This window comes from Nicotiana tomentosiformis, chromosome 4, assembly GCF_000390325.3.
Source record: "Nicotiana tomentosiformis chromosome 4, ASM39032v3, whole genome shotgun sequence".
NCBI classification, from domain to species: Eukaryota; Viridiplantae; Streptophyta; class Magnoliopsida; order Solanales; family Solanaceae; genus Nicotiana; species Nicotiana tomentosiformis.
In genome coordinates this window covers 60,444,023-60,470,511 of record NC_090815.1, presented here as the reverse complement: position 1 = coordinate 60,470,511, position 26,489 = coordinate 60,444,023, and the positions used below count along the sequence as shown (strand labels likewise).

General features: G+C 39.0%; 2 long non-coding RNA genes across 2 annotated transcripts in view; one reads left to right on the top strand and one right to left on the bottom strand.

The window, feature by feature from the left end:
- Positions 1–200: 200 nt before the first annotated feature.
- Positions 201–1,026, top strand: LOC104114019 (uncharacterized). Its single transcript, XR_011415420.1, has 2 exons — positions 201–310; positions 442–1,026. It is a non-coding gene; the product is annotated as an uncharacterized lncRNA (long non-coding RNA).
- Positions 459–26,489, bottom strand: part of LOC138908961 (uncharacterized) — a 39,486-nt gene continuing 13,455 nt past the window's right edge. Inside the window, exons 2-3 of the long non-coding RNA XR_011415421.1 lie at positions 686–802; positions 459–563 (exon numbers count right to left, since the gene is read on the bottom strand). This is a non-coding gene — a long non-coding RNA (uncharacterized lncRNA). The remainder of the gene's footprint in view (positions 564–685; positions 803–26,489) is intronic.

The following is a 26,489-nucleotide window of genomic DNA, read 5'->3' as shown; positions in this document are numbered from 1 at the left end:
ACATGAATGCTACATTACCACATATATAATTGAAAATTTCTAGATGCTCTGTTTCTTCAGAATGAAATATGAGGCAAAAATAGTTGGCTATAGTTGTTATTATGGATCAACAAAGACTAGTATTTTCTTTATGCTATTTCCAATCTCATTTTTATACAAACATTTTTTTGTTAATCTTCTGAATTGAATAACTTTTGCATAGGCTATTAAAAAAAGTCAAGATCCAACACCAAGTGAGTTGCATTTGCACGTCCATACACATGGTAATGATGGAAAATCTTTTGTTGGTGAGAAATCTCTAATCGTACATGTAAGACTACTTTTTAAATAATTTTATTGACTTTATTTTCATATATTTTTTTATTTTGTAAATTGAATGCTCAATATTCGTTAGTCTTTCTATTTCACTAATTATTAACTCTTCTACAGGAAATATATCAGGAGATATCACAACAACAAACACAGACTCAATCTGATATTGATCAGTGTAAAGAATATTATCAAGCTGCGGGAGGAGAAAAGAAATGAAGAGTATATGATCTTGGATCTCAAGCAAAATACTACTACGGGCCAAATTTTCATGACTCTTTTGGATCTGATGCTATATCATCAACAACACCTCCATATGCTCAATCAACACCGACAGGGAATCTGGATGAGTTAGTGATGCGATTTATTCCTGCACTGACAGATCATATAGCTCCTGTAATCATTGAGCGAGTACGCGAATTAGTTTCCTTACCCTCGCATCAGCCAAATACTGATCTTACCAACCACCCATCAGATATGGCACCTACTGTTCCTATATCTTATACTGCCGCTAACATTGATAAGGTTCATGCATTGGGTTCTGATGATGACCGTAACTCTCCAGCCTCTCATAGTTAGCCTATTTTGTTTGGACTTTATTGTTAGTCCTTGTGGATTTTTTGTACTTAACGATACCGTTATATGCATTATGCTATATATTTTGGACCTTGTTGAATATATTGTTAATTTATATTAATATCAGTGACTTTTTATTAAGTGTATATAATAGCTTTTATGTAATATGCTTGAACATAATACATTTAAAATAATAAATAAAAAGAATTTTAAAAAATTAGCAATAGATTAAAAATAAATTAGTGACAAATATTTTCCGTAGCTAAAATTATAGCATAAAATTAAATCTTGCGACGAATTGACGACAAAAGGTTTTTGTTGCAAAAAGCAGGGAGAATTAGCTATAACACGACTAGCGACGAACGCTTTCGTCGCTAGTAAGAACAAATGGCGAATTTTGTTATGTATCGTAGCGACAAAATTCGTCAAAATAGCGACAGAAACAAGCAATATAGCGATGGCTATTTCCATCGCTAAACTTTGCTACAGATATATTCTGTCGCTAATCTTGCGATGGTTTTGTCACTACAAGCATTTTAGATACAAACTTGAATCCGTCGCTAAACAACTGTAGTGACAGAAATAAGTGGTTTAGTGACGGAATACGTCCGTCGCTAAACACTATTTTTTTTGTAGTGATACAACATCGTTGGTCTGACCACCACTCTATAGAACTTACCCTTAAGTTTCGGTGGCACCTTCTTATCACATAAAACACCGGAAGCGAGTCTCCATTTCATCCATCCCGCCCCAATACGATGTGTACATCTTCATCAATCTCCCCATCCCCCTGAATAATAGACCCAAGGTACTTAAGACTCCCTCTCCTGGGGATGACTTACGAGTCCAGCCTCACCTCCCCTTCCTCTCCTTGAGCCTCGCCACTGAAATTACAGTTCAAGTATTTAGTCTTGGACCTGCTCAACTTGATACCTTTTGATTCTAGGGTCTGCCTCCATACCTCTAACTGCACATTCATATCGTCTCGCGTCTCGTCGATCAATACAATTTCATCTGCAAATAGCATACACCACGGCACCTCCTCTTGGATGTGGTGCGTCAGTATGTCCATCACCAGAGAAAACAAAAAAGGGCCGAGTGCCGACCCCTGATGCAACCCTATCATAACCGAAAAATGGTCCGAGTCCCGACCCACCATCCTCACTCGGGTTTTTGCTCCGTCATACATGTCCGTAATCAACCTAATGTAGGCCACAAGTACACCTCTAGCCTCCAAACATCGCCACAAAACCTCCCTCGGAACTTTATCGTATGCCTTTTCTAAGTCGATGAACACCGTATGCAAGTCCTTCTTTCTCTCCCTATACTGCTCCATCAATCTCCTAACAAGGTGGATGGCTTCTGTAGTCGAACTTCCCGGCATAAACCCAAACTGGTTCTCAGAAATAGACACACTCCTTCTCACCCTTATCTCTACCACTCTCTCCCAGACTTTCATACTATGGCTAAGCAGCTTGATACCCCGATAGTTATTGCAATTTTGGATATCACCCTTGTTCTTGTATACAGGAACCATCGTGCTCCACCTCCACTTTTCGGGCATCTTCTTCGTTCTAAAAATGACATTAAATAACCTAGTGAGCCACTCCAAGCCTGCCTTGCCCGAACTCTTCCAAAACTCCACTGGGATTTCATCTGGCCCGGTCGCTTTGCCTCTGCTCATTTTATGCATAGCCCCCTTAACTTCATCAACTCTAATCCGCCTACAGTACCCAAAGTCACAGCGACTCCCGGAGAGTTCCAAATCACCCAGTACAATGCTCATGTCTCCCTCCTCGTTCTAGAGACTATGGAAGTAGGTCTAACATCTCCGACGGATTAGCCCCTCTTCCAACAAAACTCTACCTTCTTTGTCCTTGATACACTTCCTATATATGGTTGACATAAAAAGTCACTATGTCTCACAGTTCTTGAATCATGACTTGAAATAGCATTAATGGTGGCGGAAGATGAAGAAAGACATAGTTAGGCATGTCTCATGGTGCTTGAATTGCCAACAGATGATGTATGAGCATAAAAAACTGGGTGGTTTAACTTAGAGGTTGGTGATACCGGATTGGCAGTTTGAGCGCATTACTCTGGACTTTGTGGTAAGCTTATCACGTACTTTTAGGAAGTATGATATTGTTTCGGTCATTGTGGACAATTAACCAAGTCAGTGCATTTTATTTCGGTGATAACTTCCTACACTTCAAGGCGGTTGGCTTAGATCTATATTAGAGAGATTTTTTGATTGCACGGTGTGCCTATTTCTATTATCTCAAGCAATTTCACTTCACGCTTTTGGAGAGTTGTTCAGCGTGAGTTGGACACACAGGTGGAGCTCAGTACTCCATTTTATCCGCAGATGGATGGCCAATCCGAGCGGACTATTCAGATCCTTGAGGATATGTTGAGGGCCTGTGTCATTGATTTTGGAGGCTAGTGGGACCAAATTCTACCATTGGCGGAGTTTTCCTACAAGAACAGCTACCAGTCTAGCATTCAGATAGCACTATTTGAGGCCTTATATGATAGGCGGTGTCGTTCTCTTATTGGTTGGTTTGAGCCCGGTGGGGCTAGGATGTTGGGCACGGATTTGATTCATGATGCTTTAGAGAAGGTAAAGTTGATTCAGGATCGCCTTTGGACAACGCAGAGTAGGCAGAAAAGTTATGCACACAAGAAGGTTTGTGATGTGGCGTATATGAAGGGCGAGAAGATACTTTTGAAAGTTTTGCCTATGAAGGGCGTGATGAAATTTGGGAAGAAGGAAAAGTTGAGTTCGAGGTTTATTGACCCATTTGAGATCTTAGAGAGAGTAAGGGAGGTTGCTTATAGGCTTGCATTACCTCCCGGCCTTATAGGGGTACATCCAGTATTTTATTTTTTATGCTTCGGAAGTATCATGAAGATAAGTCGTATATTTTGGACTTCAAAATAGTGCAGCTTGATGAGGATTTGACTAATGAAGAAGAGTCAGTAACTATTCTAGATCGGCAGGTTCGTAAGTTGAGATTTAAGGATGTTTCTTCCGTGGAAGCTTTGGAAAGGTCATCCGACGGAGAAGGCTACCTAGGAGTCCAAGTCAGATATGAGGAGTAGATATTCACATCTTTTTTCCAATTTAGGTACATTTTTATGTCCATTCAAGGACGAATGTTTCTTCTGGAGGTGGAGAATGTAATGATTCGATAGGTTGCTTTGAGTTCTAGCTTGTTGTTTCGTTCTTCTAGACTTTGAATAACCTAATTTGATGATTTATGACTTGTGTGTATCGTCCATTTTGAATTCCAAAAAGTTTATATGTGATTTTTTAAAGAAAGCTTGATTTTTTAACTTAAAAGTTGTTAGAGTTGACCAAGATCAACAATCATGATAAACGACCCCAGATAGATACTTTGATGATTATGATAGATTTGTATGATAATTTTGGACTTGTAAGCATGTTTGGTTGGGGTTCCGGGTGACCCGAGGCCATTTTGGCACTTATTGTGAATAGTTGAAAGTTTTAAGTTATGAACTTTGAATCTTTGAAATTGATGCATAATTCTTGATTTTATACGTTATATCAATGATTTTAGCTAGCGATTGAGTTCGTATGATGTTATTATACTTGTTTGGCAGTTTAGAGTGGGCACCGGGGGCCCGGGTAAGTTTCTTATTGGTTTTGGATTGATTTCCATGAGTCGGGCATTGCTGGTGCTGCAGACATCTCATTTGCGATGGTCTGTTCACAAATGCCAGCCTCACATTTTCGAGTGTTAGATCGCATTTGCAATACTGAGGGGAGGGGGATTTGAGAAGCTTCGCGATGGTCCTGTCGTTTCATTTGCGAGGTACTTGTCGCTTTTGCTACATCCGCAATTGCGATACATAGGTCGCAATTGTAAGGTTTGAGACTCAGAGGCTGATTCACATTTGCGACTAGCTGTTAGCTTTTGCGAACATCGCAATTGCGAACAAGATATCACAATTGCAACATCTGCAGTTAGGATAAAGTTGGAATTTGAGGATTTAGCTCATTTTATTCCATCTTTGAGACCTAGATTATACTTAGAGGAGATTTTGGAGAATATTTTCTTTCCAACTTCATAGGTTAGTAACTTTAGCTTGTTTTGATCAATTTTCATTACTTTTCATAAATTTATATCCCTAAATCTAAGATTTCATAGAGTAGAAATAAGATTTGGGTAGAAATATAAGATTTTGTATTTTTGAGATTTAAACCTCGATTTGAGGTCGGATCTTGAAACAAATCACATATTTGGACTCAGGGAAAAATGGGTAATAGGATTTGGTCTTAATTTTGAATTTCGACCATGTGGGCCCAAATTGACTTTTTGCTGACTTTTTCAAATATGTCAAAGATCAAACATTTTATATACTAGGGTAGTTTCTAAAGCTTGTTTTGACTTATTTGAGTATTAATTGGCTAGATTCGAGTGGTTTGGAGGCTTATGCTAAAGGAAAAGCAGTGTTGGATGGTTGTTTGTGTCAAAAAGAGGTAAGTGTCCTGGTTAACCTTGATTTAAAAGAATTAGGATGCAATTATGTCTAATTATTATGTGTTATTATGTTGGGAGCGATGTATATGTAAGGTGACGAGTGTAAGAGTTGCTATGGGTTGAGCATGCGGCTAGAACTAGTTATTTACATCTTGTTACTTCATGTATTATGTCTATCACGCTTTAAATAGAATGTAAGACTCTTTTGACTATTTTCATTCATGTTAGTACTCGTGTTGAGCTTGTTGTGATATTGGGCAGTACGTCTATTGAAATATTGATTTGGCTATTGGTGCAAAGTGATGATTATTTCCTATATGACAAGCTATGTTCAGTCACTCTTCTAGATATTGTTTGTGCAACCTTGCTTAGCACTGCTTTACATGTTTATGCTTGGTGAGAAAGAGTGAATTGCACGAAAGGTGTTTCCATACTAGTGAGGAAGAGTGATTGTTCACAAAGAGTGATTATGTGCTTGTGAGGATGAGAGTAAAAGCATGAAGGGTGATGCCGTTCCATTTGTGTGGTATCTCTTATTCCTTATATTGTTGTATAGACCGAGAACTTTTTTTAGCAAATATACCACTAGGCAGGCTGCCTAGTGGCTAATATATAAATAAATAAAAACAAGGATCCAATGTTTACAATTTAGCAACACCAACCTCAAAAATGCTAAGCTAGAACTAATGCTATAGCTAATATAATGAAATAAGCTAACTATTACACATAATGAATCAGTCGGCTCCCCACATGAGATGTAGTGTGGATCCAGAAGCCAAGTCCAAAACCTCAATGTAGCACCTCTAATGCTCTCACCAGGTGCCAAGTTTTGCTTTCCAAAGGACAAGGCAAACATGAATCTCCAACCAACACCATCTACTAGGAATGACCAACTCTCCAAGAAGGCTGTAAACTGCGTGATCAATGAATCCAACAATTCTTTGTTCCAAGAGATGCAGATCCTAATGATACCAAAGTGCTGCCAAAACTTTCCATAACATATGAACCATGACTTCAATTCAGATAAGCTATGTGTACTGCCATTATGTCTCCAGATTGGGCATGTAAGCACACCAATAACACTGGATACCAACCTTGCAATACACACATATACAATACATCCTGATGAAGTCGTTGGATCTCAACTTTTATGTAGAACATTTTCAAGACCATAGAAACCATTAAGGTAACAATAAACTATGTAAACTATGTCCTTAAGCTCATGAGTAATATTTGGACAATTTTGAAGTAGAAGACACTACACTATCAAGAACCTGCTTAAGTGAAAGCTCCTATATACCATTAGAGCACCTCCAGAATGAGCATGTAACCATGCTAATACCACTGGATAACACCCTACTAGCATACAAAAACAAAGTAAAAAAGACAAGCAGGCAAGTGCAAAATCAAACCATGTGTAGTCATCAGTCTGAGGCTCTTCTCTTAGCAATCCTAACCCTAAGATTAGGAGTTTGAGATTTGTCTAGATTGATCAGCCTCCTCCCTGCACTAGGTAGTTCAGAAAAAGAATGAAACTCAGTTGTACCTGCAAAAGAAAAAACAATGTAAGCAATAAAATCTGCCACTGTGTTGCCTTCTCTGAACACATGCTGAAAGATCACATTGAAGTTGTCCCTCATGTCCTTAATTTTTTGCACATCCGGAACAATGGCCCATGGAGGATCCCATCCCCCTTCAATCACCTTCTTCATCACCAATGAATCTGTCTCTAAGATGAAAGGATGGAGCTCATTCTCCACACAATATTTTAATCCTTGAACTATTGCCTTAGAGCTACCACATTTGTAGTCACCCCAAGTCCACTTCCCTAGCATACACCAAATTCCCTTCATCATTCCTCACACAAAAGCCTAGGGAACTAGGACCAGGGTTTTCCTTTGAAGCCCCATCAGTATTGCATTTGTACCAACCATAATGAGGAAGCTGCCATGTTACTCTTCTTGTGATCAGTATAAGTTTGTAACCTTCAAAGAACTGGATTATATCTGGCCATAGCAATGGAATATTAGACAGCCAAGCATACCTCACCCTTGCCAATTGATGCAGTGTCCTATTTACTTCACGAATCACCCTATCTTTGGACACTGAACCTCCATGTTTGCCTACATTTCTTTTCTTCCATAGCTCCCAAGTGATGATAGATGGAACTGCCTGGTACAATGGCTTCAACGTTGGACAAAATTGTGCATTCAACCAATGTCTTATAACTTGTTTCAACTTCAAAGGCACATTGATTCCAGCAGCTCCCATGAATATCTTCCACACCTTTGAGGCAGTAGGACTAGTTACAAATATGTGCTCTATAGTCTCCTCTTGAGGCTGCTAACAACACCAACATCTAGACATCAACATTTTCCCTTGCCTCTTTCACATATCATCAGTGGCTATTTTCTGCCTCCACAAGAAGAATGATATCTTGAATGGCACACCTTTTATCAACATTAGCTTAAACTCCTGATTAGGATCAGCCCTATGCCTTAGTATTTGCCAAGCACTGCTAACACTGAACTTGCCTGAAGGAGTTGGCATCCAGTAAGGTCTATCCCAGTATTCCTCACTGCCCTCATAGTGCACATTGGACCTAATATGATCAGTAATATCTTCAGTGAAACTTTGGTCAAGCAACTGATCATTCCATGCTTCTCCTTGCCTCAATTCTGCCACTTCTTGAAGGTCCTCATTGATTGGAAAATCTTCAGGTAGTACATGATATAGAGCTCCTAATCCAGTCCAGTTTTCATGCCATATGTTTGTTGTTCCTCTCTTCATTTCCCATAGAATCTCATGTTCAACATCTTCCCTAGCATTCAACATTTGTCTCCAAACATGAGATCCCTCTCGAAATTGCACAACTGTAGGTAATTCCTTCTTGCAATACTTGTTCCACATGAAATTGGACTACAAAGACTTTGTAGTCCTAAACTTCCACCATAGCTTTGCAAACAATGCCCTTGAAACATCATGAAGGGACCTAAAACCTAGGCCCCCTCTTCCTTAGGTAAACAAAGATTCTGCCAAGAAGACCAGTGCATGCTCCTACCTTCTTCCTTTGTACTCCAAAAGAATCTGGCAAAGAGCTTATGAAGATGTTCCAGAATGTTATTTGGTGGATCAAGTACTGAAAGCATATGAACTGGCATACTTTGCAACACACTAGATATAAGTGTTGCTTTTCCTCCAAATGAGAGCAGCTTGCCTTTCCATGAGTGTAGTTTAGCTTTAACTTTCTTAATAAGATCATCATCGTATTCCTTCCTCCTTCTAGTATATAAAATAGGACAACCTAGGTATGTAAAGGGGAATTTACCTCTTGCAAATCCAGTAATATCACCTACTGCCTGAAATAGTCCATTAGTTACCTTAGCATGCATATAGTATGAGCTCTTGGCTTTATTGATCATCTGGCCTGACACCTTCTCATAGCTCCCCAACACTGCCATAATCTTGTTCAAGGATGGAGGGTGAGCAGATGCAAATATAATGGTATCATCAGCATATGCCAAGTGGTTTAGAGAATCAGACCACTTAGGCATCCCAAATCCTCCAAAAGCTTTTTCTTCAAATAGCTTGTTCAATGATCTGGAGAGTACCTCAGCTGACAATATGAACAAGGCTGGAGATAATGGATCACCTTGCTTCACACCCCTCGTAGACTTGAAAAATCCTGAAGACTGGCTATTCACCATCACTGAATACCAATTATTTGGCACCAAATTCCACACCATGTTGATGAAATATTCTGAAACTCCCATCTTCCTTAGAATATGTAACAAGTATTTCCATGAAACCCTATCATAGGCCTTATCCATATCAAGCTTAATAACCACATTTGCTGGCTTGCCTCTCAACCTTATATCAGTTACAATCTCTTGAGTGAGTAAGATATTCTCAAATATACTCCTCCCTTTCACAAATCCAGATTGATTTGGAGATATTAATGAAGGCAAAATTCTCTCCAATCTATCATGTAACACTCTAGACAGGACTTTATTGATGAAGTTACTCAAACTAATAGCTCTTAAGTCTGAAAATGTCTCCACTCTAGGCTTCTTTGGAATCAAGACTAGGTTAGTATGAGTGATAGACTTAGGCAATGCAACTCCTCCATAGAGGTATAGTACCATGTTGTGTATGTCAACACCAATAACATCCCAGCATGCTTGATAAAATAGGCCCGTAAATCCATCGGGACCACTGACACTCTCCCCACTAAGCTCAAATACTGCTGCCTTAACTTCTTCAAGTGTTGGCAATCTACTCAACTCCACATTCTGCTCAAAAGTCACCATAACAGGTACATTGTTTAGCAATGAGAAATCAATAGTGTCTCCTTCATTTGTGAACTGCTTTTGATAGAAGTCCACTGCAGCACTAGCCAAGTGCTCTTGATCTTCAATCCACAACCCATTTCCAGTATGAATCCTCTTCAATTGTAGCTTCTTCCTCTTTCCATTGACATGATTGTAGAAGAAACTAGTATTCCTATCACCCTCAGCAAACCATGTCATCCCAGCTTTTTGCTTCCAATATTGCTCTTCAATACTCAAGTACTTCTTCAATTCAGATTGAGCTCTTTGAAGAACAATCCTATTCTCTATTGTAGGCTCCTCCTCAAACAACATCTCCTTCACCCTAACAATGTCTTCCAAGATAGCCAACTGCTTGAAGATATCACCAAATGTTTCCCTACTCCATTTTGATAGAGAGCTGCCTTCACCTTCTTGAGCTTTTGCTTGAACATCAAAAAGGAGTCAACAATAAAATCAGCTTCCCAATTCTGCTTCACCACTTCCATGAATGTATCATGCTTGGCCTATAAATTCAAGAACCTGAATGGCTTGACAAAGTTGGCAGTCTGCTCCCCACATGTCATGAACAAAGGTGCATGATCTGATCCAGTTCTAATTAAGTGTTCCACTTCTATAGTTGGCAGCATGTTTTGGAATGGAAAATTCATAAAGATCCTATCCAATCTCTTGAATATGCACTCAACATTTGGTCTCACATTCCACCATGTAAATGGACTCCCTTTGTACCCTTGATCAAACAATCCACATGAGTTAACACAGAAGGCAAAATCCTCATACTCGGGAGGGTGTGCTGGCAATCCCCCTATCTTCTCATCTTCATGTACCACCATATTAAAATCCCCTCCTACAAGCCAAGGCATCTCCATATCACTAGCTAAGTAATACAAAAGCTCCCACAATTCCAACCTCTCTAAGGCTGAATATTTTGCATAAACAAATGTCATCATCATGTGCTGCCCTAGGTCATGGTGAAACACCTTCACAGTTACTTGTTGTTCAGTATCCTCAATTAGTTCCCATTCCACCACAGCATCAAAGAACAACCATATTTGCCCATTAATGTTTGAGTAGGCAGTCTCCATGTTCAACCTCCTTCTATATCTTTGAATGAATCCTTTCTTTTGAAAAGGTTCCATCAATGCAATGACAAAGAAATTGTGCTCCCTATGCATGTTGATCAATCTAGGAAAGGCATCCTGAGTGTTCACAGACCTAATATTCCATATGAGTGTCTTGATCATCATTTGGATTGAGAAAGTTCCCTCCTGGGCATGGTTTTTAAAGGTAGCTGAGGTTCTTTGATTTGTTTCTTTGTCTTCTTTCTTCCCTTTTCACTAGCTTTAGGTGATACATCTGCCTCCCTCATGACTTGTTTAAAATTGCCAGCAGTTGATTCATCATCTCCTTCTTCCTCTAATGGTTGCTGCTTCATTAACTCTTCTTTCACTGGTGCAATATTATGTGTGACTATATCATGTAAGGTCTGCAAAGGAGTCTTCAATGGGACATTAACTTGTAACTTCATGATCTGATTAGTGCCAGATTCACAAGCCACTGGAACTGCCTCTACTTCCCCAGCTGATCTAGGGACAATTGCTTGCTCAAATTGTTCCTTAACCTGTTCATCTAGCTCTTCAATCCCCTTGTTATGTTCTATTGAAGAATCAGCGTCATGCATCATTTTAAATTGTAGTTCATAAACATTGCCTCATCCAGGAAATATTGTAGCAGTCTGCCCAGAAAACACTATTCATAAGATCACTACCTTTCCCATTGTCTGTTTTTTGGTCTGACCCTATTGTATCATCCCTAACCTTCATATTAACATTCTCATCAAGTCCCTTCTCCAATGCATTCACTGGAACACCATCAACAAAGGCCAAAACCTCCCCCGTTTTGCTAGGGTTTACTGTTCCATTGCCTTTCTTCTTGCTCAATGTTAATTGAGTTGATCCACCTTGCTTTCCAGCTTCCTTTGATGATCCTCTATCACCTCCAATTGATGGCTTTGATTGCTTAACCTTAAAACTCGAGCTACCCTCAACCCTAATTTTTGGGCAGTTAGGGTTAGGGTTTACTGTAGCTAGGATTTCCAAACCACCCTCTTTTAGTTCTTGCAAATTTTTAGCTTGAGCATTGCTTTTGTCATTCAACTCTCCTACAATTGTGTTCTCCACTTCCTCAACTTTGTCACACCAAGCCTTCCTTGCATCAGTTAGGGTCTCAGAAGTTGCCAAACCTTATGAGCTATCACCAACTGTTTGCGTAGGAATTTCTTGACATGAATAATTAGTAGTGACAAGAATGTCTTCACGAGCTGCAATGAACCTTCTTGTCACCCAATCCACTGTTCTTTCCTTCATAATTTCTTCACTACCCCCATTGCCAGTAGGGCTAGGAGCTGAACCATTCAATCCATTGATAATTCCATCTCCAGCTCCTTTTATAGTTGCTTTAGTTCCTTTCCCAGTATGAGTAGGAGAATGATTCCCACTCTTTTCCTTTTCAAGAACTTTTTCCACAACTTCTTTCTTCATGTGTATTAGGTCTTGTAGTTGATTAATCCCTTCTCCCTTAGAATTTGGGATTCCTTCCTTCCCAGATGCCCTACTCCCACTACCTATAGGAATAGGATTAGGATTTCTGAAATTCTTCAAATTTACCTTCTCCTGCCCTTTTTAGCTTGATCCTTGTCTTTTTCTTGCCTTTTGTCCTTGCTATTTTCTTCACCCTTGCCTTCAGTGATCCTCAAAATTGTCTTGTCTGATTCTTCAACTTCCAAATCATCAAAAGAATTCTTAGTCGCAACTCCATCTTCTTTGGCTTTTCCTTTCAATTTGTCACCTTCTTTCTCACTAGTAGCTTCAATAATGTGGCCATTTTTGTCTCTTTGATATCTATTATTCCTCCTTTGCATCAATTCTTGCTTTGCTGGATTAGGGATAGGTTTTCCCAGCACTTTTCCACTCAACAACACCTTAGAAGTGTTAGCAGCAGTCCCAACTACATCACTACGCACCACCACTGCCTTCTCCTTGCCTTGATCATCACCTTCCTCAAATTTATTATGCAATTCTGGATCATCACCATTAAGAAGATTGGCGAGTGCTAATTATATTAATTCGGGTATGAACAAGACTGATAATTTGAATAATATTAATTGATCATGATAATATATATATGAGGTGCATTAAGAATGGTTTGTGGTCTAAGAAGAGCCCTAAGACTAAGTCAAGTTGAAAAATATATGATGGGATAAAGTTTCAAGTGAGTTTGCATAAGACCTAAATTCAAACAAGCATAACTCTCACGATATGAAGATTTATATGCTGTATAACCTATCCAATCAAATCCCTTTGAGTCTAATTTCCAACACATTGAACCGTTTGTCATTTGGATATGTATACAGAAAGTTATGGCCATTTTACTGGACCTGTGTCATATGCGAACCCAGATGTGCGGCCGTGCATATTTGAGAGTTTCTGCCTCAGGTGAGCGGCCAGATGCGCGGCCACTTGCCCAGGTGTGCGGCCACGCACGTAGGAACCCATTAAATAACCCCAAGGCCATGTAGAGAAATGGGTTAAGTCATTTTTGAGGTAAAACCTGATGTTTTAGAGAGATATAAGAGCATTTTAGAGTGAGAAGGAGTAAACCTAACATTCTAATCATCCAATCTTGCACCAATCTTCAAGAATCCAGAAAGCTAATCACAAGATCTTCATCAAAGAGGTAAGGTTCCATGCCCTAGTTTTTAATTTCGGGATTTGGATTAAAAGTAGGCCATAAGAAGTATGATTCTTCGGTGTGAGAGTATTATGTGTATATGTATGGATTTATTATGGAAATATGAGTATGAATCAAGTATTGAAACTTATGGTATAGTGATTGGAAGCCATAAATTCTCAATTTAAATACATAACCATTGTAGAGATTGAAAGGTGATTATTTGATGGAATTTTGTTGGTTGGGTGAGAATAGTTGGTCACACACGTGATGTTAGGATTATAAGTTGTTAAAGAATGATGGTGGGATGAATTGTTGGTAAATAATGGTAGTTGAAAGAACTAATTCTATGGTTAAGAAATGTATAAATGTATGCCCACTAGGTGTTTGGTAAATTGTCTAAATGGCTTAAACTATGGAATTGGTTACTAATGTTGGTCCCATTGGATGTTGATATTGTATATTGAAGTTGCTTAATATAGTAGATCGTTTAGTATCATTAAGGGGTAAATTTCAGTTTCGGATCGTTGGCATTGAATTGAGGAGACAAGAAGGCATTCAGAGGTGGATACGCAAGGAATGGAATTTCCTGAGTACTGATTAGCTTGCTCGACGTTGGGTTCGTCATGTTAAGGTAAGTAATACTTCTAAACTTGGTTCTGAGGGTATGAATCCCTGAATTGGTGTTATATAAATTGTCTGGAGGTGACGCACACGATAGTTGACGAGCGTGTGGACGTGCACCATTGAAATTGTGACTTGAATAAATTCTGTGAAGTTATATAAATTAAAGAATCATGTTATTATTTGAACATTTCCCACGTGTTAGAGAAATTGAGTTGCGCCTCTTATTAAAGATCATGTTTAGGCTACGTGCTGATATTTTGGGACCCATGGGGTCGTGTTGCTGTTAAATTAATTGTTTTAAAATATACATTTCATACTCATCCATTGTAAAGATATTTATTATATGGATCGGGGCTGCCTGCCTGCAGCAGGCCTTGTTGGCTTTATTATTATATGGATCGAGTTTGCCAGGCCTTGTTGGCTTTATTATTATATGGATCGGGGCTGCCCACCTGCAACAAGCCTTATAGGGTTATTTATTATACGGATCAGGACTACCCGCCTGCAGTAAGCCATATCGGCTTTATATTACGCTTAGGCTGAAGGAGCCCATCCGGAGTCTGTACACACCCCCCAGTGAGCGTAGATCATTATACATATTCGGGATGAATTTTCCAGGGCATGGACTTGCCTTAGTTATTTATATTATAATAAATTTACTTGGATATGGATCTTGTCCATATCATTTACATTTGGGGATAAATTACCCCAGGGCTGGATTGGCCTTATACGGTACTGAGTGACTGACTGTCAGTCGATGTGTATTAATATATGGGTTGGAACACCCCTGGGCTGGATTGGCCATAAAATGTACCGAGTGACCGAATAATTTGTGACCAGTATTTACATGAGGTCTTTCTACTGAGACGTCATATACCTCATATCATGCAGTATTGATCTATTTCACTTGTACTGAGTTTAACTGTTAAACTTAAAAGCATGCCTACATTTTTATACCATTATTTATACTGGACTGTACCTACGGAGCTCGTCATTGCTTTCAGCCCAGAGGTTAGTCTTGTTACTTATTGAGTTAGTTGTACTCATACTATACTCTGTACCTCGTGTGCAGATCCAGGTGCTCCCGGATACGGCGGCTGCTAGATTTTGAAGTTAATTCTGTTGGGGACTATCAAGGTAGTTGCTTGATGCCCGCATACATGATTCCCTTCCTGTTTAATTATTGTACTGTTCTATATTTTCAGACAGTGATTTTATCTGTCAGACTTTGTATTCAATTTAGATGCTCATGTACTAAGTGACACCGGCTTTTGGCAGTATTTATATTTGTACTTGTGAGATTTCTTCCACTGAATTTAATCATTATGTTTTCAAATTTAAAAGATATGTGGTTTATTGAGATTGTCGGCTTGCCTAATATTGAGATAGGCGCCATCACGACGGGTTAGGTTTTGTGTCGTGACAAGTTGGTATCAGAGCTCTAGGTAACATAGGTCTCACGAGTCATGAGCAGGTTTAGTAGAGTCTTGCGGATTGGTACGGAGACGTCTGTACTTATATTTGAGAGGTTGTCGAACCCTTAGGAAAATTTCACTCTCTTGTATTCTATCGTGCAGAATTGATTCAGCTTGAAACATAACTCTTTGAATTCCTTCCACGCATTCGCGTGCGCATGTTAGCGCTCGGTATCAGATGTGCATCGCCGGCTTGTGATTCCATGAACGAGGTTCGAAAGGTGTATTCTGTATTTTGATGATGGACCAGTCTGGAGCACTTGAGGCCAGAATTAGACCGTAGCTTAGGCAGGATAGTTTCAGTTGTGTGAACTTGTATAATTGGACTCATATGTCCGGTAATGTCCCTATGAGTGAAATTTATGGCTCGATGAATGGCTGGATGACCATATGATGATTATATTGTGATTGTGGGAGGTGTTCGGATGGTTTGAAAGTGACGAAAAAAAATGTTTGCTTGAGAAGTTAAAAGGACTATTGGGTATTTGACTTCTGTCTCGATTTGACGTATAGTTTTGAGATGTGAGTGTATTGAAAGATCTTTCACGCTGTTAAATTGTGGGACATATTAAATTCTCATGTCTTGTTAATGAGTTTGGACTCAGAAGGAGTAAGTAATTTTGTAGTAATTGTAATTGCGAAAGGGTATAACAAGATGCCAATTTGAGGCTAAGCATGTGGGTTATCTCCTGCAGAGTAATCTATGTAGGTGTGTTCCTTATAATGTTGAGTGGAGAGTTTCTTTTCTACCAGCTGGGCGTATGTGTTGAGATTTGAATTTGAATCTGGTTGAGAAAGTTGACTTGACTGTCACGAGAATAAATGCGAACTTAGCGGATGATTGAGGTATTTTATGGTGGGTGTTGCATAAGTTTGAGAAGAATTTTCGTTGAACTGACTGCAGTATTATGGTAGTAATAAAGTATGGGTATTGTCAGTTATTGAGTGTTTTGTTGTATGGCTTTGAGCCAAGTGGGAGAGCCTGCTATTGATAGTTCAATTTGATGGATATATGTAAAATTTTAGTTTTGGTCTGATGCATAGTGGTGGATTAGTTATGACTTGCAGAGGTGGAGATCGAGGATGACTCGGGTAAGGAAATTCCTGAATACGGGTTGCATTGCACTTTATGAAACTATGAAAATTATGGAATGATTAAGTTGTTATTTGAAGGATGTAGTGCGCACGAAGTATGAATTTGATTAGTCGTGTTAAGGCAAGGTTACTTCTTTGAGTGTTGATTGTGCTAAAGGAGCACGTGTCTTTCGGCCCATTTTGGCGGAGCAAATTAGATTTGAGCAGAGTGGATGACTCTTGAGAGGGTTCTAATGGATTCAAAATGTATATGTGGCTATTGAATTTTTTCTTCTTCGAATTTGTATATCAAGTAGAATCGATTACTTACATTAGATGGTATCGGGACGTGCAGTAATTTTGTTTGACTATGGATTCTACATTTCAGTATAAGAAAGGAAATAGGAATAATTTTAAATTCGCATAAGGTATTTTCAGAGTGAGTGTTACAGTTGTGGCATTTATGTAGGTGCTTAAGAAGAATACAATGGCTAATGGGCCTTAGGGGGTGTGGTTTTATGTTAGGATGTCTTGTAGTGAGCTTTGGGTAAGGATAGTAGTGTTCTGACAAGGAGAAATGGCAACTTGAGGAAGAAACTCGGAGAAAATAGGAAAAATGGGTAGCATGCTGGATCAATATGGTAATGGTATGCTCGGTTCTTTAGGGGTAATTATAATGTGGTGAGACTTTACGGGTATTTTGTGGCAATACTCTCGGATTTGGCAACCTGTGTGGCTTGGTCGAGTTAGAGGAATTCAGTTCTGATAGCTTGGTTATGTGCAAATGGATTTCAAAATATTCTTGATGGTTTCTACCATAGTTGAACCAGATATTTTCTACCGGTGTGGGGAACGTGTCATGTATTGTGATTTCCTCCCGAAAAGAAGCAAGAGAAAGGTTTCTAACTAATAGGGTATGTAATTTACTGGTGACTCAAAGTTGATAATGAGATTCTTGTGCTTGTCACATGATGGCATGATAGATGTGGTGTGTTGTGCGGGATTAAGATTTACATGTACAAGGTGGCAGTTCTTTCTTAAAGGGAAGGTCACGAATTCTAGACAAAATGGTTAGTGTTATATATTTAGATGAATGATATAACTGCTCGGTAATCCTTGAGAAGGGTGCGCATTTCAAAAGGCACATTGTGTTTGGATTTACGGATACCATTGGTACTGCAGTACCCAGCTGGTTGATAGACTGTTGATATTCAAATTATTGCTATGTGGTACAGAAGAATTTTGGAAGTATTCCTAGTGGGAGGATCGTGCATGAAAGATGTGTTAGTTATTCGAGTGCTGGAGTTGGGATCAGTTACGGGGATTCATATGTCTTATGAATTTGGAGACTGGGAGTTCTCAGAAGCATATTGTTTCAGGGTTGCGACCTGTTTGAGGTGAGTATTTTATTTAAACTCAGTGTAGGCACTAGTTGCGTTAATTATTTGTGATAGCTATGCACTATGAGTGCACATATATGTGAGGTTTGAGCCCATGTGCGGGTATCGGGGAAAGTATTCCTACTCGGAAAAAATGCTTAGGATGTGATATGCCTAGAGTTGATTGTTAAGATTAAAGTTATAATGTTTCTCGTATTCGTACCTTTGTTGAGAACTATCTGGACTATACTTGAGGTTACAAAGAGGCTAATTCCCTAATTAAATTGGGTAGTTACTAATTGTGCGTTAACTTGCCGATTTGAGTTGTGATAGCATAATTGCTCAAGGCTACACTATAGCGTGTTATTTATACCAGTCCAAGAGCATGAGAATCGTATTTCATTTAGCTTATACATATATACCTGTGTAAATGCTCCCATATGATATGTTTGGACTGGAGGCCCAAGAGCATGAGAATCTGATTTCATTTAGCTTATACATATATACCTGTGTAAATGCTCCCATATGATATGTTTGGACTGGAGGCCTGGGACTATATCGGGCTGATTATGTTATGGCACGTGAGTTGTCCGTACTGTTGATGTTAATGTGAGCTATAGGAGAGCTAGCTACCGTTATTAGATTCGTGTGCCTTGGTTCTTGTCACGCCCCGAACCTAGGAGCGAGACAAGCACCCGGTGCCTCACCTAACCTGGCGTACCAAATTGCGACTAAGGGACTCTGAACACATAATGTCATACTTTGGCCATGGGGCCACCTTGCAAGACAATTTGTGAAGCAAAATATAAAACTGAATGGAAACTAACGCTAACTAAACATCAATATAAAGCTAGGCTGAAAAGGCCGTCATAGCTACTACAGCTGACAAACCACCAAATTATACATACCAGGCCTACAAACCCAACATACTGCACTAACTAACAGGATATGTCTACAAGCCTCTACTGATAGATGTACTATGATCAGAACAGGGCCCCGACCTACCCATAACATATATACAGATATACATAAGATGTACACAACACTCTAGACCTGGCAACTCTGAAAGACGTGGAGCTTACCGATCAGGTTGAACTCGGGAAACACCTACTGAGGAGATCTACTCGTCTGTCTATCTGAACCTGCATGCATGAAATGCAACATCCCCGGAAAAGGGACGTCAGTACGAAATAATGTACCGAGTATGTAAGGAAATAACATAACTGAAAATCGAAACTGAACTGATAATATAATAACTGGAAGTAACTGGGAGTCAAAGATGATCTGGAGATATACTTACCTGCTGATAGTGACTCAACTCCTTCAATGTAGTAAGTAAAATAATTGTACGGCCTTATAAGGCTCGGTATATATAACTGCTGTGCCATAGTAGGCTCGCTCATAGGCGCTCGACCATACTAGGCTATGTATCTCGACCATGCTGGGCTCGCTCATAGGCGCTCGGCCACAGTAGGCTCGGTATATAACTTTCCATCTGATCAGAGGTTGCCCAATAGGGGCCTGCCCATCGATTATAGCTCGATGGTAATGAAAATACTGTAATACTGTATATATAGGCTTGCTGCTCTCTTGACTGGAAGAAGACAATACTAAAATTGAATATAGAGTCTCGATAAGGAATAATATTGTAACTTATGAGACTAGAATAGTGTGAATAAATTCATGAATATGAACTTCTCTTTTTGTCTCATTACTAACACATGTAGCTACGAGATCATGCCAAAATGAAGGAAGGCTTAGCCTTAACATACCTTATTACAATCTTTCCAATCACCAAGTTGAACTCACCTCTTCGCACCTTAATCTACAAGAATGATGATAATACTATCGTTAAGTTACGAAAGGTACAACTATCGCACAACGAACGACAAACCTATTTTGTATTAAAACGGGCAGCATCTCCCCTATAATCCTTACTTCCTCCAAATTCAAGATAATACCAACAATACAAGAACAGAACAATAACAACATATATACATCATTTTCCAGCCCTATATACACCATCAAATACTACAAAACAGCCCAACACACCCCAATCTCTTCGTACACAAAACGACCACCGTAGTAGTGTCAAACGACCCGAAAATATTATGACGAACGACCAGCCAACCACCCTACATTTATATGGTGTTTATAAACCCCCTTCCTCCTCCAAAACTCCACAAAATAGTAGTAAAACACGCAGCCCAACAGCAACACAAAACAGTCCACAAAACAGTCTGCTACAAGTGAATAACTCGAACTCACGGCTTCCGATCACCGTCCCGTGAGTTCTTACAAGTATAGAACGACTTACCATGAATTAACAGAAGAAAAATTGGATGAAAGAGAGCAGTAAACTCACCTTATTTGTTGGATAACTCAGCTCTTATCTTGGTTCTTCAAACTCTAGGTTTTACCTCCAATTGGAACTTGAAAGGGAGAGAAAATCAATTAGGATTTGTGGGAAATTTTTGGGAGGATTCTTTGCAGAGCTTATGTCTGGTTATTATGCTCTATTTTAAGTCTAATATATGAAGAAAATAGGCCCTTAAAAGGCCTCTTTGGGCGACCCGAAATGGCCCATTTTTGGGCATTCATTTAAGCAAGTAGGTGACATACCTACTTGTCACCTAGCAGCTTGCGCAGTATCGCACAAATGCCCATATCTTTCTACTCCAATGTCATATTGACAAACGGTTTAATGCGTTAGAAAATAGACTCATAGATCTTTAATTTGATGTGGTGGAAAACCCCATAACTCTAAGTATATTGGGAGAAAATCGCAGTTACATTTGACCCAAAATTTCAGTAAAACTTATGAGTGTAACTTGTGATGACTTTCATCGACTTTTGTTCCACAACTCACTTGACATTAAAACATAACACACGGATGTCATACGACTAATATAAATCATAACATAATCTCCTTATCATGTTAATCACCCTAGTCTCACCCCAAAGGTACATGTTATAACATTCCCAACTTGTCGACTTTCGACGAAATATTGTTTTATTTAATTGCTTTAGCTTCTGAACTGTCCAACCCTCTTTGTACTTGTTGTTCATAATCTTCAATATTTGTAACCTCAGAGGTAACATGATTAACTTACTTTATATACTTTTAAATATTATCTCATTTTTGGTCCTACATTAGTTTGCTTACGACGCATTTTTATGTACGAAAATATAGGGTGTAACAGTTCTACTATGTATGATGAGCTTATAGCATTGCAGTTGTGGTGGTGCTTGTTGAACTTGCAATACGGTTCTCTACGTTGAGACATCTTCCATTTTGGGTACAAGGTTGCGCAGTTATGGCTTGAGTTGTATTGGTGTGGCATGTCAGTGGGATAGTTATGCTTAATAATATATGGTCATTGGACCTAGAATGGGTACTATCAGATTTTATTACGGTATGTTGGGAAGGTAATATTGAAAGTCGTCTTAGAAGGTGATTATGATTCTGGTTGGGGCAAGAAAGCTCCATGACTTATTGATTTGATAAGGGGTTATGAGATTCCACGTGTTTTTTTCATTATCAGCAGTGTGTGAAGGTTTTAGAATGAGGTTTTGTTTGATATGGGGTTCAATACCAATACCGGGTTGGTTTTGAGTAGTTACTATGATCGAGAATGGTGCTGCGAGTGTGTGAGTTGTGTAGTATGTTATGTGATTATATCTGGAGTTATGGCTATGGCTTGATACAATTTTTTCAGACTTATACAGTGTATAGATGTGAGATTCGGGTCTTGAAAAGAAGGGTTTGGATGTTGGAAATTGGATTCCAAGGTTTATGGGTTAAGGCTAAATTGGTAATTTTTAATTATGTGGTGTCATCAGGCCTATATGGGATAGGGTGACGTGGGATCACCTCGGGTATGCATGCCTGATAAGGAAATAGTGATTTGAAGGCTCAAACATGTCAAAGAAGAAGCATCACCCCATGATCAAATATATATTGGGTAGAAATTTTTATGGTCATTTTTCATACTAGAACATCTTAGAGTAATTGTTGGAGGTCGCCAAAGGCTTAGTTCGGGTGTTCGGCGTAGAGATTTAGAGTTGAAGAAAGTGAACGGGCTATTCTCAAAATTTTCTCTATGAATATATTGGGTGAATTGTTAAGAAAGGTAAAGTATGTGTAGTCACAATAGGCCTTATAAAATCTTGAAGGAAATAGGCCAAACTATGAGTAGGATGTTTCCTTATTATTGTCCTCCATGTATTCGGTGTTTCATGTATCTGTGTTGAAAAAAGTAGTTGGAGACCCGACACTCATTGTTCCGGTTGAGACTATTGAGGTTAATGAGAAATTGACTTATGAAGAGATTCCAATTTCTAATATTGATCGGCAAGTCCGAAAGTTGAGAAATAAAGAAATTGCTTCCGTGAAAGTGTTCCTTTTTGGTAGTATACTGCTCGTGAGACCACGGTTTAAATTGTTTTAATGTTACGTTGTGTTGTTGGTTCATGTATATGTTGTTAGGAATGGTTTTGGTGATTCTCTGGCAGGTGGTTTGGCCCAATTGCAGAGGACACTCTGCCGAAATTTCGGAAAAAAATGGGAGTTAGCCAAATTTTGGGGCCTTAAGGAAGTTGAAATGTTGGAAGAATATCTAAGATCTATATGAAGTCAAGAATAATTAAAGATGATGGTTAAGGTGAAAGGAGGATAATACTGTGCCTAATAATGACTTGTAAAACATTCGAGGATGAATGTTCTTAAGTGGGGGAGAATGTAACACCCCGGAAATTTTGAAGTGTTTTAAGACCATTAAGAATATTGGCGGGTGATAATTATATTAATTCGGGTATGAACAAGACTAATAATTTGAATGATATCAATTGATCATGATAATATATGTATGAGGTTCATTAAGAATAGTTTATGGTCTAAGAAGAGTCCTAAGGTTAAGTCAAGTTGAAAATTATATGATGGGATAAAGTTTCAAGTGAGTTCGCACAAGACCTAACTTCAAATGAGCATAACTATCAATATATGAGAATTGTATGGTGTATAACCTATCAAATCAAATTCCTTTGAGACTAGTTTCCAACGCATCAAACCGTTCATCATTTGGATATGTATACCAAAAGTTATGGTCATTTTACTGGACTTGTGTCATATGCGTGCCCAGATGCGCGGCCGCGCATATTTGAGAGTTTCTGCCTCAGGTGCGCTGCCAGATGCACGGCCACTTGCCCAGGTGCACGGCCGCGCATGTAGGAACCCATTAAATAACACCAAGGCCGGGTAGAGAGAGGGGTTAAGTCATTTTTGAGGTAAAACTTGATATTTTAGAGAGAAGTAAGAGCATTTTAGAGAGAGAAACAGTAATGCTAAAATTCTAATCATCCAATCTTGCACCAATCTTCAAGAATCAAGGAAGCTAATCACAAGATCTTCATCAAAGAGGTAAGGTTCCATACACTAGTTTTTAATTTCGGGATTTGGATTAAAAGTAGGCCATAAGAAGTATGAATCTTGGGTGTGAGAGTATTATGTGTACATGGATGGATTTATTATGGAAATATGAGTATGAATCAAGTATTAAAACTTCTGGTATAGTGATTGGAAGCCATAAATTCTCAATTTAAATACATAACCATTATAGAGATTGAAAGGTGATTATTTGATGGAATTTTGTTGGTTAGGTGAGAATGGTTGGTCACACACGTGATGTTAGGATTATAAGTTGTTAAAGAATGATGGTGGGATGAATTGTTGGTAAATGATGGTAGTTGGAAGAACTAATTCTATGGTTAAGAAATGTATAAATGTATGCCCATTAAGTGTTTGGTAATTGTCTAAATGGCCTAAACTATGGAATTGGTTACTAATGTTGGTCCCATTGGATGTTGATATTGTAGATTGAAGTTGCTTAGTATAGTAGATCGTTGTAATTTCATTAAGGGGTGAATTTCAGTTTTGGATCGTTGGCATTGAATTGAGGAGACAAGAAGGCATTCAGAGGTGGATACGCACGGAATGGAATTTCCTGAGTACTGATTAGCTTGTTCGACGTTGGATTCGTCTTGTTGAGGTAAGTAACACTTCTAAACTTGGTTCTGAGGGTATGAATCCCTGAATTAGTATTATATAAATTGTCTGGAGGTGACACACATGATAGTTGACTAGCATGTGGACGTGCACCATTGAAATTGTGACTTGAATAAATTCTGTGAAGTTGTATAAATTAAAGAATCATGCTGTTATCTGAACATTTCCTACGTGTTAGAGAAATTGAGCTGGGGATCTTATTAAAGATCATGTTTAGGCTACGCGCCTATATTTTGGGACCCATGGGGTCGTGTTGCTGTTAAATTAATTATTTTAAAATATACATTTCATACTTAGTCGTGCTCATCCATTGCTAGAATATTTATTATATGGATCAGGGTTGCCCGCCTGTAACAGGCCTTGTTGGCTTTATTATTATATGGATCGGGGTTGCCCGCCTGCAGCAGGCCTTGTTGGCTTTATTATTATATGGATCGGGGCTGCCTGCCTGCAGCAAGCCTTATAGGCTTATTTATTACACGGATCGGGACTGCCCGCCTGCAGTAAGCCATATCGGCTTTATATTACGCTTGGGCTGAAGGAGCCCCTCTGGAGTCTGTACACACCCCCAGTGAGCATAGATGATTATACATATTCGGGATGGATTTACCAGGGCATGGACTTGCCTTACTTATTTATATTGTAATAAATTTACTTGGATATGGATCTTGTCTGTATCATTTACATTTGGGGATAAATTACCCCAGGGCTGGATTGGCCTTATACGATACTGAGTGACTGACTGTTAGTCGATGTGTATTTATATATGGGTTGGAACACCCCTGGGCTGGATTGGCCATAAAAAGTATCGAGTGACTGAATAATTTGTGACCGGTATTTACATGAGGTCTTTCTACTGAGACGTCATATACCTCATATCATGCAGTATTGATCTATTTCACTTGTACTGAGTTTAACTGTTACACTTGAAAGCATGCCTATATTTTTGTACCATTATTTATACTGGATTGTACCTGCAGAGCTCATCATTGCTTTCAGCCCAGAGGTTAGTCTTGTTACTTATTGAGTTAGTTATTCTCATACTACACTCTGCATCTCGTGTGCATATCCAGGTGCTCCCGAATACGGCGGCTGATTGATTTCGAAGTTAATTCTGTTGGGGACTATCAAGGTAGTTGCTTTACATCCACAGACTTGATTCCCTTCTTGTTTAATTATTGTACTATTCTATATTTTCAGACAGTGATTTTATCAGACAGACTTTGTATTCAATTTAGATGCTCATGTACTCAGTGACACCGGATTTTTAGAGTATTTATATTTGTACTTGTGAGATTTCTTCCGCTAAATTTAATCATTATGTTTTAAAATTTAAAAGATATGTGGGTTATTGAGATTGTCGGCTTGCTTAGTATTGAGATAAGCGCCATCACGACGGGCTAGATTTTGGGTCGTGACATTCCCCCTCATTGTGACCTTGCTTCTTACATTTCTTGCAGTACTTAGGCATGTAATTATACTTTATCTTGATCCATTTAGACTCCTCAGGTCCAGTTTCATCAACTTCTTCAATAATCTTGATTCTTTGTGGCAGTGTAGCAAGTAGGTTACTTCCACCTTGACCTTAGCACAACTAGGTCTTGTGCCATTTTGTGTAGCAAAATCAACATGCAATGGCCTACCTATTGCATTAGCTAACGAGAACACAAAGTCCTTACCAAAGAAATTAGGAGGGAGATCCTGGAAAGAAATCCAAGCAATTGCAATGGGTGTTTCAACATCTCAAGATCACCATGGACTCCATTTTGTGCATCTCATCTGCCAAAACTCTCCTTGAGCTTTCAAATAAAATGCTGGATTTGACAACAAGTGGATGTAGTCCTCCATTAATGATAACTTGATCAAAACATGTGTATCCTCAATCAAACCTATCGAACATGATCCCTTTAATTCATACTGGATTGGGATAGCCTTCCTCAACTCTTGAATCATTGGTTTGCCATATGAAAACTTACCCAGAACTGCTAGATGAAGTCCTTGCTGCACAATCGAGTGTTTAACCTCTGATTTCTTCCATCTCACCATTGGTTCTCCATGTAAAAACTCGATTGGTTTTAGGTTTATGGTATTTACGTGCATGGGAGCATTTAATGTTTGGGGCTGGAGCAATTTTGCGTAGTTTTGGATTTGTGTAGGGTTAGCAGGTGTTTGGGGGATTGTTTTAGGGTTGGAAAATGACTACCCAAACTCCATTGAAGGCTGGGCAGTGACCGGCGCGGCCATGTAAGGAGTTTCTCTCACTAATCGCCTGGAATCGCCTCAAATCGCTAGAGCCTCTCTCTCTAGATGCGCGGATGGGTTTTTTGCATACAGGTGGGGTTTAGAATTTTTTTTTTAGCAAATCCACTAGGCGAGGTGCCTAGGGCTAGTTTTTATATATATCTAAAAAAAAGTAAAAA